Raw genomic sequence first — 14502 nt, 5'->3', positions numbered from 1 at the left:
CAAAACACTTTCGTAACTCCAAACGCAGTAAGGACCGAATTAACATGATGCAAAACAATACTTCAAAGAGTCGTAAGATGAATGTTTGTCATTTTTGAAAGTCAGCTCCAGTACTTTATCCAATTATGTAAAATCTTACACACATTATCGCGTATTTAGATTTAGTGTCATATATCTGCCATTTTACATTCAAGTTTTACACAGCGCAAGTGCGAGGGAAAACCCGTAATAAAAGAATGTAAACAAACGTGCATTGGAAGGTAAATAGAAATAACTGATTCTTAAAGAACAAATTTAAGACAACAGTCATTTAACAACTGTTAATGAAAAGTTTAATGAATACATGGAAACGCTATGTGTTTATTGTTTATCATTGTCACGATCCGGTAAACTTCGACAACTAACTCAGAAGTTAATAAGCTTGCGATCACCAATCACTGAATGAAATATTATTTGTCGATAATACGTTATAGATTCGTAATAAATATAAAAGACGTGCAGACAGGACTTGGTTTAGTTTATATATGCATGTATTGGTTCAATAATTTCGATAACATCAAAATTACAAGAAACTCGTTTCATATGACTTTAAATCGTTGTCTCTTTGCTATTGTTTTGTGTACATGTGCGCGTTGTGATTTTATGTCATAAATTGACATGATTTATAACATAAATATCTTAAATTTTTCGTTGATAAATTTATGTATTTTTTTAGAAACATAGCTTCCAATTCCTTGAGAAAAGTTGACCTTGTATTGTTTTGTATAAAAGTTCTCATTTTCATATAGCCCCTAAAGTATTTATACATTGGTTTTGAGCCTTCCTTATGAAAGTCAATCCAGAAAAGCGCTTCAAAAGCAAATAATATTTAATGTTTTATTTGTAATAGTATAAGTGCTGGGTCTATATGGCTGGTGGTGGACTGCTAGTACTCGAGTGCATCAGCATCCCAGTAGTTCGTAATTCGGCACTGGCATGTTTAACATGTATAACGAACATTTTCTGTTGGTAAATTTAGAAGTTAAAAAGAAAACAAATGTTCCAATACCCTGAGAAAATTTGTTGGGCTTGATCGTTCCTAAAGAAGGTAAATCCAGATCGTGTCGGACGCACCAAACTTAAAACGAAAATATTTACTAAATTTTTTCCACCATATTCTTTCTTTTCCTTTGACTATAATCTGTATCGACGGGTCTATTCAGCCAAAAAAAAGAGAAGAAAATAGGACTAACTGTTTATTCATTTTAATACCTGACAAACCTGCATTTGAAATTTCCTTTTAAAATTTATTTTTTGAAGTGGTATCATGTTTCGACAGTGAGTTACTATATTTGTGTCATACGCGTTTGAACTAAAATAGTCTTTAAAATTTTCGTATGCTCTGTAATTCACTTGCATCTGCACCTTTTTAGTTAGAAATGGCCTTTCTTACCATTAAATATGCATTATAAGTACCCTCGCCAATAATGGGTTATATAATTCGTTAAACGATTTGACCATTAATGATATTCATATGCATTTTGCTAAAGCATTTTAACAATGTCAGTTGGTTCTCGTGGATAAGTTTTGCTGTGTTTCGAAAAAATAGAAACTGACATTGCTACATTAAACATAAGGTAATGGCAATTGCATACTTTAGAATATTTTTTGAAACGTTATGTTTTACTAGTATGTACTAACTTTTAAAATTGCACGTTTATTCGGTAAATTTCTATAAATCTCAACATCATATATTTGATTATATTTTGTGCAAATGAAATGATATGGTATAATATTAGTCTGTCTAAATCTAAAATTTTAGATTACATTTGCATATTTTTACTCATTATCTTTAAATTATGCCGTGACCAATATATATTTTAAAATTTCACAAGAAGGTTATCGGGGAACAAAATACTCTAAAATAAATCGACTTAAAACGTGATATGACAATTATATTTTCATCTTCACTTTGAGTTTCTTTTTACAAAACAAGAAGCACAATGAGTTTCGTTTCAGTGTCAATATATAATTTTGAATAGCGTTATTTATTTCCTGTCATTCAATCTGACTAAAACTATTTTTTATTCTAAACTTAAATTTTTCGGATGTGAGACTTAAAACATCGTTGAGCATCTGGAGTAATAAACCTGCGTTGTTTCTCCAAAAAGTTGAATACACAAATTGTGAATAGTATTTCTATCAGTTTTTCCTGTTCACATTGTTATCAGAATAAGTAAATTAGTAATAAAAACAGCATCGGAAGGCAATTCGAAATTTTGTTACCTTCAACACATTTCAAAATTTTAAATTCAAAAACTTCCATTTATGAAACTACACGGAAGAATTACTAAATCATTCATCATCTTTAATGGTCCCAATAACGATGTTTTATTATAGGAACACGTCACAGTAAATGTAATTTTTATAACGATATTGATTTGCTTAGGTATTCTATCAGCAAATACAAGCGACTGATTCCATTGATCAGGGAAGTCATCAACATTTAGCGTGGGTGGAAAAGCAGAGCTTCAGAGTTGCGTATGGTTTTTATCTTAATTATATAAAGTCAATATGCATTTGAAAGTTTCCGATAATTTGTGAAAGGATGCTGTTTCAGATCACAAATTAAATTGGTTTTTAGGCGGGGATTAAACATTGTCTTTTGTCATGTATTGCTTCTGATGAGCAATACATGATACAGATCATTCTTTTTATACACACTGCTACAAATACTTAAACAACTATTTATTCTACAATATTATAAAACGCAATACGAAAATATTTTATTACTTCATAAATTTTGGTAAATATCTTAACATATATTTCACTATTTTCAGCATTATATTATAACAGAAAAACCCATATAAGCTACCAGGCTTACACTTTTGTACGCCAGACGCGCGTCCCGTCTACAAAGGACATATCAGGCATTTCCAAATGCAGCTATGGTAATAACTTTTATGTTTGATATAAAATCTTTTTGTCATTATTTTTAAAATAATTCGTTTGACTGGATATTTTAATTGTTTTAACCAATCTAATGTGTAAAACATTGATTTAATGACAAAGACTATACCATGATATTACGTTTTGCGTTAACAATTTCAACAGCGATAAAATAGAAAAATGCAAATAATGCAAAGTAATGAATAGTATATTTTGATTAAAATACAGACAAGTTTAGCATTATATATGCAAGAATTTAAAAAAAAACAACCAACCACAAAATTCAACACGTATCGGATCGTCTAAAATTTACTGCACAAACAGGGAAACATTATACAAGTCTAAAGATATCTTATAAAAGATAATTATGTACGAATAAGATGAAACAAAATATTGTTGACAACTATTTTGGTACAATAAATGGTCTCGTCAGTATCCTTTTTTTTCTAAATGCTATTATACAGTGAAAAGCCAATGAAATTAGGCTGGGATTTTTGAAAATAAACTTTCTCTATTCCATCCCGAGTTTACTCATAAATATAAATTTCGAACTGTCTTATTTTCTAACGTGTTATTTGCTGTTAACATGTTTGCTCTCCATATAGTACTGGGTTATTCTTGTTGAACTCAATTACATTTGAATTACACATGCGTGAATACATCCCTCTTGGTGAAACCGGGGCCTGTTAATCGAAGCAGTCGTAGGACTAGGAAATGTGCTAATGCTCTTTATGGACTTATCTTTGTCCTAAGTGAACTCAATTACATTTGAATTACACATGCGTGAATACATCCCTCTTGGTGAAACCGGGACCTGTTTATCGAAGCAGTCGTAGGATTAGGAAATGTGCTAATGCTCTTTATGGACTTATCTTTGTCCTAAGTGGATTTATCAAACATATTGCAACTTAGGATATGTCCTGGGAATCGTCCAATGTTTAAGACACCAATTACGTATCTTATGATTGTTTTAAGATGATCATAACTGAAGGATATATAATATGATGCCTTATTTGAATCCCAGGTCCTCTTTAACTCACTTATGATTGCAATATCGGAGAGTTTACAGAAAAGTAAAGTATGTGTTTTTCCAGTTCATCCTGTTGTTTGGCATCTGAAAAGTTATGATTCCTTCTTTCCACAGATGATAGCGGATATGTTCCAAATGTCGTAACTACAATCCCGTCCCCTTCTCCCTGAAAAGCTTACCTACCGAATCAGACTTATTACCGGGTTTGTATTAACATGAGCAACACGACGGGTGCCACATGTGGAGAAGGATCTGCGTGCCTTTCCGGAGCACCTGAGATTACCCCCCCCCCCCCCCCCCCCCGTTTTTGTTTGGGCTTGTATAGCTCAGTCTTTAGTATTCTATGTTATGTTTTGTGTACTGTCATTCGTTTGTTTGTCTGTTTCATTTTTAGACATGGCGTTATCAGTTTATTTTCGATTTATGAGTTTGAATGTCCCTTTGGTATCTTTAGCCTCTCTTTTAGCTTTATTCACTCGTATCTTTTGGAAGGTTTTTAAATAGTTAAAACATTCCCTATTTATATGAAAACAAACCTCATCAATGATAACAGGCTCATGCACGAAATTTGCCTTTGAACTGTGTAATGTATGAAACTGTCACATTTTAAATTCAACTCACTCAAAAGTGTATAACTATCTTTATTGATTATATACTTGGTTGTTAATATCTTTATTTAATTTGTTCAATTCTTATAGAAAACAAAACTATTTTCTGTTGATTCATAAAAGTGGAAATGTCCATTGCAGTATAACTAATAATAATAATTATTATTTCATTATTACTATCATTTTATTATTATTTTTTTAATTTATGAAAACAGTTTGGTGGACAAAACAGGTAACTTTTTTTATTAAGCATTTAAATAGAACTTCTAAATTGTCTACGGTCAATTTTACCAGAGTGTTGCAACCTTACCGTTAGATTGGTTAATTTATTCACTGGGAATTTAAGTCAAAATTATCGACTTTCAACAAGACAACAATTTCTTGTACCAAGTCAGGAATATGACAGTTGTTTTCCGTTGGTTGATATAGTCTGACGTTTGATTTTGTCAATTTTTATGGACTTTCCTTTTTCTAAATTAACCTTAGAGTTCGGTATTTTTGTTAATACTTTTTTGTTATTGCACTCATGCTATTATAATTTACTTCACCTTTAATTCAGTACCATCAGAAGACCTATTTGGAAAGGTAAATGTATACAATGTTAATATTCTACAATGAATTTAGATATATTTTCATTATTTCCAATTAGGAAAAAAACGAGATTATTAATTTAAGCAGTAAAATACGCGAACAGGAGATTAAAAAAAAAAACCAAAAAAACTTTAAATGAAGCACTAAATATTGAGCGGATTGTGTTCTTGGTGATTGAAAATCTTGTCGTTTAAACGTTTGAATATTATAACAAGGAGATTATTATGGGCTGTCACTAAGCCGGTCCATCATATGATATGGGTTTAAGATTGTTACATGATTATCTGCGGATCTATATTATTTTCTGTATATGCAAAATTAAAGCTTTTAGGTAATTGAAATAAATACATTTTTATTAATCTTTATAAAAGAAGAAGATGCCAAAAAAAAAATCTTAAATATATTTATAACAGTAAATGTTCATTGTTTTTATGCACAGAATGCGTGACTCATACTTGCCTAAATTCCCAAACCGGGTTATTTTTAGAAATGTAAGCAAGTTACCATAATCTTACAACAACTCGTCGTCGGAACATGGGAAATGATTTATAGTTTGCGTTTTTTTCCCCAAAATAGTTATTTTATATTCTATTTTGATTATTATATATACAGTTTTCATCACTAAGAGAAATAATCATAATAAAGATATCTTTACTTTCAAAGTAAACGATCTCGGGAGTTTTTATAGGTAACATGTGTTCATGTTTCGCGGGTTTTCACAAAGACACAGAAATGTCAAAGTTCAAGCCATTCGTTTTTCTCGGAGATCATCATCAGTCCAATACAGAAGCATCACACAGATACAAGTTGCTTTTTTCAAAAAAAAAAAGAAGAAAAGCAATACGTGAACCCAAGACCGCTAACTGGTCACCAAAAAATTGTTGCTGAAAATTGTTTGCTTTTGAATTGAAATAATTGACTGTGAATAGAATAAGATAATGATGATGTTAAAACACCTTTATTGAAAATATGTAATTGTGTGTAGATTTCGGCACAAGTCATTTGAAAGCAATGTTGGATAGTTGTACAGCTACTATTTGAATATACATTTTAAGGCTCGACTATTTTATTTATTACTTAGGAATGTATATCATTTTTTCATAACCCTTTTGCAAATCCCAGTTTCTACAAACTGGATGTCTAATGCAAATTGCACAAACTAATCGCAATATAAATTTAAGCACTCAGTTTGCTTTATAAACTGGATGCATTTATTTTATCTAATCATATCTTCATATTTTTTCATTCACGACCGTTTAAAATTTAAATATTTAGCTACCTTTGGGTACGCATCCCTGCTCATTGGTTCTCATACGTTGCATATAATTTTCATAAATGTAATGACTGTTCAAACCTGTGAGACATAATGCACGTATATATGACTATTTTAATCATATTCTATTGAGAAAAAATTCAGTCTCAGTTTAAACTTAATAAGAATATTCTCTTAGTCTGGTAGTATCTATTAATGAAATATAGATATCTTAGCAAAAACACCCTTTTGTTTGATTATCTTTCTGCTTTCCGACCACTGTGTTTCCGACCTAAGATAAACATTTTTAACAGAAATAGCGTTTTCTTAATTGCTTGAACCCCCTGAGGGGTTCACTCTTATATATTGGCGAGTTTTGGAAGCTTCTATGGGCCATTCGATATCCTCGGAAACAAGATTCTCGTAACGTCTCGAAAAGTTTCGATCATTTATACAGGTAGTTGTTTATGTCTTTGATACGGTCCCTCTATGGATAGGCTACCACATGACATTGTATAGTTTAACAATCGAAGTTCATTTGTAGATTGGAAAATAAAAAGAAAGACTCGATTGCAATAAAAAATCATTTATATGTTGCCACCTACTTGCCTTTTGGTAGAACATATGCGTTTTAATAATGCGACATAATCCGAATGTTTATTAAATAGCAAGTATAATGATAACGCAATTATATAACCCACCATTTTTTCTTAAAATGTCCTGTACCAAGTCAGGAAAATGGCCATTGTTATATTATAGTTCGTTTCTGTGTGTGTTGCATTTTAGTGTTCGAGTTTCTATTGTGTCGTTGTTTTTCTCTTACATTTGATGTGTTTCCCTCAGTTTTAGTTTGTAACCCGGATTTGTTTTTTTCTCAATCGATTTATGTATTTCGAATAGCGGTATATTATTGTTGCCTTTATTTATATAAGTCATGCTTTGAGACGGCCTCTGTGTGCATTGTGTGTGTAGTATTTAATACAACGTGCTATTGTGCATTTTGACAATAAATCTGGGAATTGTATACTTATATATTATGTCTCCGAATAAATTGATTATTTCTTAACGTTTACCACGTGACATTATTTACTTCAATCACAGCCTGGGCAAATGTCGGAAAGCAAGAAGAAAATTAACAAAACGATATATCTGTTATAAATATGTATCTTAGGTCGGAAAGCATAATTATAATTAAACAAACACTATTTCTGTCAAAATATTTAATTCCATTAAAATACACAAACAGACCAAGAAAATATTCATTAACATTATGAAGTTAAAACTGAAACTAAATTTGTCATTAATAGGATATAATGTTATATTATGTGCGACATGTCTGAACAGTGAATAAATTTATGAACATTATATGAAACATATTAGCACCAACTATCAGCGATGCGTACACATAAGTTAGTTAGATTTAAACTGTAGTGAATGAAAAAATACTTCACAGCGATTTTAAATCCTTGCATCTTACAAAAACGTATTTAATATTTTCCAATAATCATTTAACTACTACGTTAATTATTTAATTTCGTATTAGTATCAGGGATGGGCACGATTACTGACAAATGTAATCGATTAATAATCGATTACTTTAGGGATTTTTGTGTATTCGATTAATAATCGATTACTCTGATTTTTGTATGTAATCGATTGCAATCGATTACTTTATCAAAAGTAATTGGATTACTTTTCGATTACTGTCAATTACATGCTATAAAATTACAAAAAAATAATAAAGTAAGTTAAACACAAACATTTTGTTATGTATAGGGGAAATTTATAACTTGATCAAAACTTCATTGAAAGCATTGTTTTCAAAGTTTAAGTTGAGTTTGTTTCTAGATAGAAGCTCTCACTGAGGATTTGAAATATTCAAAAATTCTTTAAAATCTGGTTATCTACATGAGTGAGATGTAATAAAGTTCTTGCAATGACACCACATGGCTTCAGTCACTTCTTTATAGTCTAGTTTATTTCACATGTCTTTATATTTTTCAAGTTTTGCTGTCATAATGACTTAAGTTAGGTATTTTGTATTTATTAATTTTTAACTATATTTGATATAGTATATATTTAACAATTAAAATGTAAAAAGAAGAATAATTAACTAGTTCAGCTAATTTCAAAGATGTAAATTTATTATATTTATAACTAATACATGCATGAATTAATTATTTCGTTTGGATAATCTCCCTAATTACAGGTTATAAAACTGCCAATGGAGTACATTTCATAACCTTGGGAAATATAATGTCAATCTCCTCTTAATTAGACATAATTGAAATCAAAACATCTTATTAATTAGAAGTCCTTGATCATCTGATTAGTAAACACAGGAATTTGTTGGGATTTTTCTATACTCTATTCAAAATCATGATATTTAACAAGATATATTTTAGTGTCAATATTGGATACATGTATCTATTTCTGAACAAGAATTTCAATGCAAATCAATTGGTACATTGTGTACTTTCTGATTTTTATATCATAATATTATAAGGAATCCACTGTGTATTTAGTTTAGCTAAAATTCCAAATCTTATTGAAAATTACACTTCAATGTCAAAGTAGTACAGAACTTAATATAATACTCATTTCTTTTTTTTATCTATTGACTTATTTCAAAATAAAAGGTCTTTAAATAATTGAAAAGCATTGAAGACAGTTAAGTCAATTGTTTAAAAAGCTGGATATACAGTAAAATTGGTAGGAGTTCTGGTTGATCATAATGCAGTTTGAGACAATAGATACAAATAAGGCATTTGATAAGCTCTGAAGTCTAAATATTTCTATTTTATCTGTACTATAAAGTGATGAATGCATATATATTTTCATTTAAAATAGGTTTAATTTCATCAAACTATTTCACTAAAAGTAATTGAAATGTAATCGAAAGTAATCGATGATTACATCCTAATTTTTGCTGTAATCGATTAAATTACGATTACATGTAATCGAAAATGTCTTCGATTACAGATTACTGTCGATTACTGGGAAACATGTAATCAATTACAATCGATTACGATTACAGATTACGATTACCCCATCCCTGATTAGTATATATGGTTTTATAAGTCTCTGCTTATATTTTGTAGAGCAATATATTCATATAATGGAAAGTCAGACTTGAAGAAGAAATTGATTTAATAAATAAAATGTCCATCAGTAAATACTTGATATTTGTTTTTATTGATATTATATTTTTAAAATTTCGGAAATGATTCCTTCACAGGAATGTATAATGTATGTAAAGGGGGAGGGGGGGGGTGTTCCGGGGGTTGGAACCCCCCTTTTTTGACGATCAATGCTTTTGAATGGGGACATATGGTTGGAACCCCCCGCCCCCTTTTTAAAAATGGCTGGATCCGCCCCCTAGTATTCATTGTGTTGACCAGCTATCATACACCCGTCTTGATTTTCATTATATTACACCCTGTTCACACGACACAACATCGGTTTGCGTTTACACAAATTTCGGATGAAATGGCCATGAATCCGGAGTCAAAACGCATGAGGTAGGTAGTTTGACATCCGCATTCAACAAGCATTAGATTTGAGCCTAGAATGAATATACGTGATGACGCAAATGCGTATTGAAATCCAGAGTATCAGTTCGTTTGCTTTCCACTTACTATTTCTTGCGCTGCGCAAGAAAACCTCATGCATGCATAGATATTAATTTCACTCGCGGACTGTGAACTTTCGCATTTCTTATCTAAGTTCAGGACACGGCAGTTAGAGCTGGACATGTGACGTTGAATCATGGTCATCATAAGTTAAGGTATTCTGACCTCTAGCTGTTTCTCTTTTCTTTTTCTTTTTGTTTGAGTGACTGTCCTATCATAAATTTTCAAAATACTAAGGAATTTCTTCCCAAGGAATAAAAAGATTACCTTAGATGTATTTGGCAATACCTTTGTTTCGAAATTTTGGGTCTTCAATGCTCTTCAACTTTGTACTTTATTCGGCCTTTTTAATTATTTTTTTATTCACTGATGAATCTTTGTAGACGAAATGCGCGTCTAGCGTACAACATTTTAATCCTGGTATCTATACATTTTTATATATCTACATAGGATACATATCTTCTTTTTTTTTTATATTAATTGGTTTTTTTGAGAGCATATTCTGGTATTTATTAATCTTCTTCAGAACTAAGTTTTTCCCATAGAATATTTGGATTGATTAAAGTAACTTCAGGAAATCCTTAAAATTTGAGATGTTTTTATAGACCGAAATAATTGTCAGTTTATAATAGTTCCCAATGTAACTGGTGTGTTACTCTCAAAACTAAAACACGAAACATTGTTATAAGTTGCATGCCACAGAGTTACACTTCACATGGAAATTGGACTTTCAATTTCTCTATACAACATCTACCGTGAGAACAGACGACAGCTTCAATAATTAGTATAAGAAATATTTGAAGCCATCAAGGAAACAAAATATGAAGATATGACAGACGAAATAAATGCATCCAGATTATTTTTAGCAAACTGAGTGCTTAAATCTATATTGCGATTGGTTTGTGCAATTTGCTTTAGACATTCGGTTCGCAGAAACTAAGAATTGCAATAGGATTGGGACTTTGTATGTATACATGTATTAAATACGAAGAAAAACTGATGTACACTCCCATGTAATAAATAAAATAGTCAAGCCTTATAAGGTAAATTCATATAGTAGCTGTATACATTTTTCTATTTCCAACTAAAGTACAACATCGCTTCTAATTGACTTGTGTAAGAATCTACAAACAATTACATATTTTCAATAAAGGTGTTTTAACATCATCGGTATATTATTCTATTCAGTCAATTATTTCAAATCTAAAGCCAAAAAGAAATTCAGCAACATATTTTGGTTTTCAGTCAGCGGTCTCGGGTTCACGTATTGCTTTTCTTTTTTTTAAAGAAAGCAACTTGTTTTCATCATGCCATCCGACATTTTCCCATGCTATGATTGAAATACAAAATATCAAATGATAAACGTTCAGAAATAATCAGTTTATTCTGGGACATTATATATCAATAAACTATTCCCAGGTTTATAGTCACAATGCACAACGTGACGCTATATTAAATACTACGCACACAACGCGTACAGGGACCGTCTCAAAGCATGAAGTATATAATTGCGTTTTCATTATACTTGATATTTAATAAACATTCACATTATTAAAACACATGTTTTGTCTAAAGGCAAATAGGTTCTAAACATATAAATGATTTTTTTACTGCAACCTAGTCATTATTGTTTTACTTTCCAATCTACAAATGAACTTTGATTGTTGAAATATAAAATGTCACGTGGTAGCCTATCCACAGAAGGACCGTATCAAAGACATAGATAACTACCTGTATAATTGATCGAAAATTTTCTAGACGTTCCGAGAATCTTCATTCTGAGGATATCGATTGACCCATAGACACTTCCAAAACTCACCAATATATAAGCATGAACCCCTCAGGGGGTTCACGCAAAAGGGATTTTTAACTTAAGTAACTGAAAATGATTTTCAAGCCTCTCAAATATCCACTTGGTGTTTGTTAATACTTTGCAATTTTACTGCAACCCAACAGAAATGAAAACATTTTGTCAAGGATTTCTCAGCTGCTACGAAGAGAATAATTTGCTATACTGTCTGAAGCTTTCTGATTTTTAGTTGTAGTATGTAAGCAGTTTTTTAGTCTGTCGTATACCCAATGAAAATATGAAGGGATATGGAGTAAATGTACATGAGACAATATTAATATCAATACATGGTAAAACCCCCAAAAATGAACGTTTTTATTGTTGTCATTCATCTTCAAGTCACCATGAGGCATTCAACAATGAGCAATATTCCTCATAACTGGTAATAAGTTCGAGTTGGGCCCCTCGCATCGGTTTAAACAGAATTCGTTGTTAAATATCATACAAAGCTACATCCATATTTTTATGTCTGTTTGTTGATACTTTAAAATTTCACCAAAACCGAAAAGAAATGACAACATTTTGTCGAGGATTTCTCAACCTTTACTGAGAGGAATAATTTGACATTTGTTTGGTTTAAGATTTTTATATCTTTTGTCAAACGAAGTTGGGGAAGGAATATAGTGTTTCATCTGTCCGTTACAAAGTAAAAGTCCATCTATCTGTGGAAGTATTAGTCATAGTTCATGAGATTTTGTTCATAGATGCGTCTTGAATAATCAAGGGGTCCTGATAAAAATAAGGTCATCTTGACCTACATTTCATATATGAATGACTGATTAAAGTTTGCGTTAGAGTCCATTTCTGAGATACAACTCGTAGAGAAATAATATTTTGTCAGCAGATGCATCTTTTATAGTCAGGAGGGCTCTAAAAATAAGTCATCTTAAAATAAAATTCATTGATGAGAAAATGATGTGAAAGGCTGCGTTAAAGTGCATATCTGAGATGAGGAATACAAATATTTTGTCAGTAGATGCAACTTTGATAGTCACGAGTTTCAAAATCAAGACTTGAAAATGAATTAAATGATATTCCATTTCATCAACTGCACTTAAATGATATTCGATTTCATCAACTGCACAATTTAGTTATATTTCATAGCATTGTCATAACTTATTGGATTGGGAACAGTTCTGGCAATTGAGGATTCAAGTCAACTCAATATACAGAATCTTTATATAAGAATTTTGCACTTTTTTACACCAAAAACCTCCATACCTCCGGCCCAAAGATTTGGTGCGTGCACCAATTTACTCTCTTGTGCTTATAGTTGTGTGTCTTAGAAAGCCTTCTGTCATATATCTGAAAACACCGATATGCATTTTATCGCAACATACCGTAGCTAGATAAATGAACAAATCTAAAGATCCGATTGGTCAGATACCATGATGCTTAAGGTCAGCGTTTACTTTGAAAAGACTTGCTTGAAATATTTTTCGTTTTAAGATCAATTGTTTAAAAAAAAGTTAAAAGTTGAAAGTATTAATCGTAGGTATATTCATGGTAAATGAATATTAAGACTAGAAAAAGTGGGGAACATCAGGTTTTATTCAGTGAAACCGACCGTTCAAAACCCTCGTGGGTAGTTCAAGGTCGTTAAAAACCACCCTCATCATCATTCAGAGAAAAGTGTAAATTAAAAAAATCAGATGTAAGAACACACGAAACAATTTAAATTCTTAAAATATCGTTATTTTATATGATATAATTCAACATGATATAAGGCATCCCATGATATGCTTTATTCTGATAAACCTTTGTAGTAACAATAGTTTACAGACGAACATAAACATAATATAAAAATAAAAATATACATATCTTTAGGTATCATCAAATAGGTAGTAACATTACCAAATGCATTACATGCAATGTAGAAAAAGACAAAACTAAAATTAATCCTGTTTGTAATTCTTACTGTTTTTTCTCCTATGTTTCTCTGTTTACTCTTGGATAAGCGTTATTACACTTGCCATCGTTATGCTACATTTTCTACATTCATATCGCTATTAGCACTTTATTAATACTTGGAATCATATAGCAGAACCAAGTTGTACGTATTACTTGTATTTCTTAGTTTTTAATTTTATATAAAACACATTTTGCTAATTCATATGTATAATTTTTTTCAGGAATGAAAATAAAGGAACAGAAACGACGGAAATAAAGTAAACTGTTACAGAGACTAAACCACAGCTGATTTTAAATATGGATATATGACTTATTCATATTAAGTACATGTCTCAAACCAAGTAGGAAGCCTCACATCTCCGAAAAGTATCTGCCTACCATTTTTATTCCTGACTGAGAGGGTTAATCTTTGAAGCTTCTTTTGTTAATAAATAAAACAACAAAACAAGCGAACCAATTATTTTCTTTTACATAAAGAATAGAAATTAAGAGTATCTTATTTGTAACACAAACATATGCACACACATATATAGTTCTGAAAACCCTTGTAATTAATCGCCCCCTTCATTTAAGTTCATAGTGTTAAACGTCTCTTGACCCAAGGGTTGACTGGCGTATAGAAAAAACAAAACAAATGGCTTTCCATTGAGGCGAAATCCGTTTTGGAGAACGCGTTCGATGTCACGTTGGTAAATAAAATT

General features: G+C 31.0%; 1 long non-coding RNA gene across 1 annotated transcript in view; it reads left to right on the top strand.

The window, feature by feature from the left end:
• Window positions 1-14290, top strand: part of LOC127698429 (uncharacterized) — a 65688-nt gene extending 51398 nt beyond the window's left edge. The window contains exon 3 of the long non-coding RNA XR_007980828.1: window positions 14023-14290. This is a non-coding gene — a long non-coding RNA (uncharacterized LOC127698429). The remainder of the gene's footprint in view (window positions 1-14022) is intronic.
• Window positions 14291-14502: the final 212 nt, after the last annotated feature.

This window comes from Mytilus californianus, unplaced genomic scaffold (assembly GCF_021869535.1).
Source record: "Mytilus californianus isolate M0D057914Y unplaced genomic scaffold, xbMytCali1.0.p SCAF_4, whole genome shotgun sequence".
Classification (NCBI taxonomy): Eukaryota; Metazoa; Mollusca; class Bivalvia; order Mytilida; family Mytilidae; genus Mytilus; species Mytilus californianus.
This window is presented reverse-complemented; position numbering and strand designations above follow the sequence as displayed.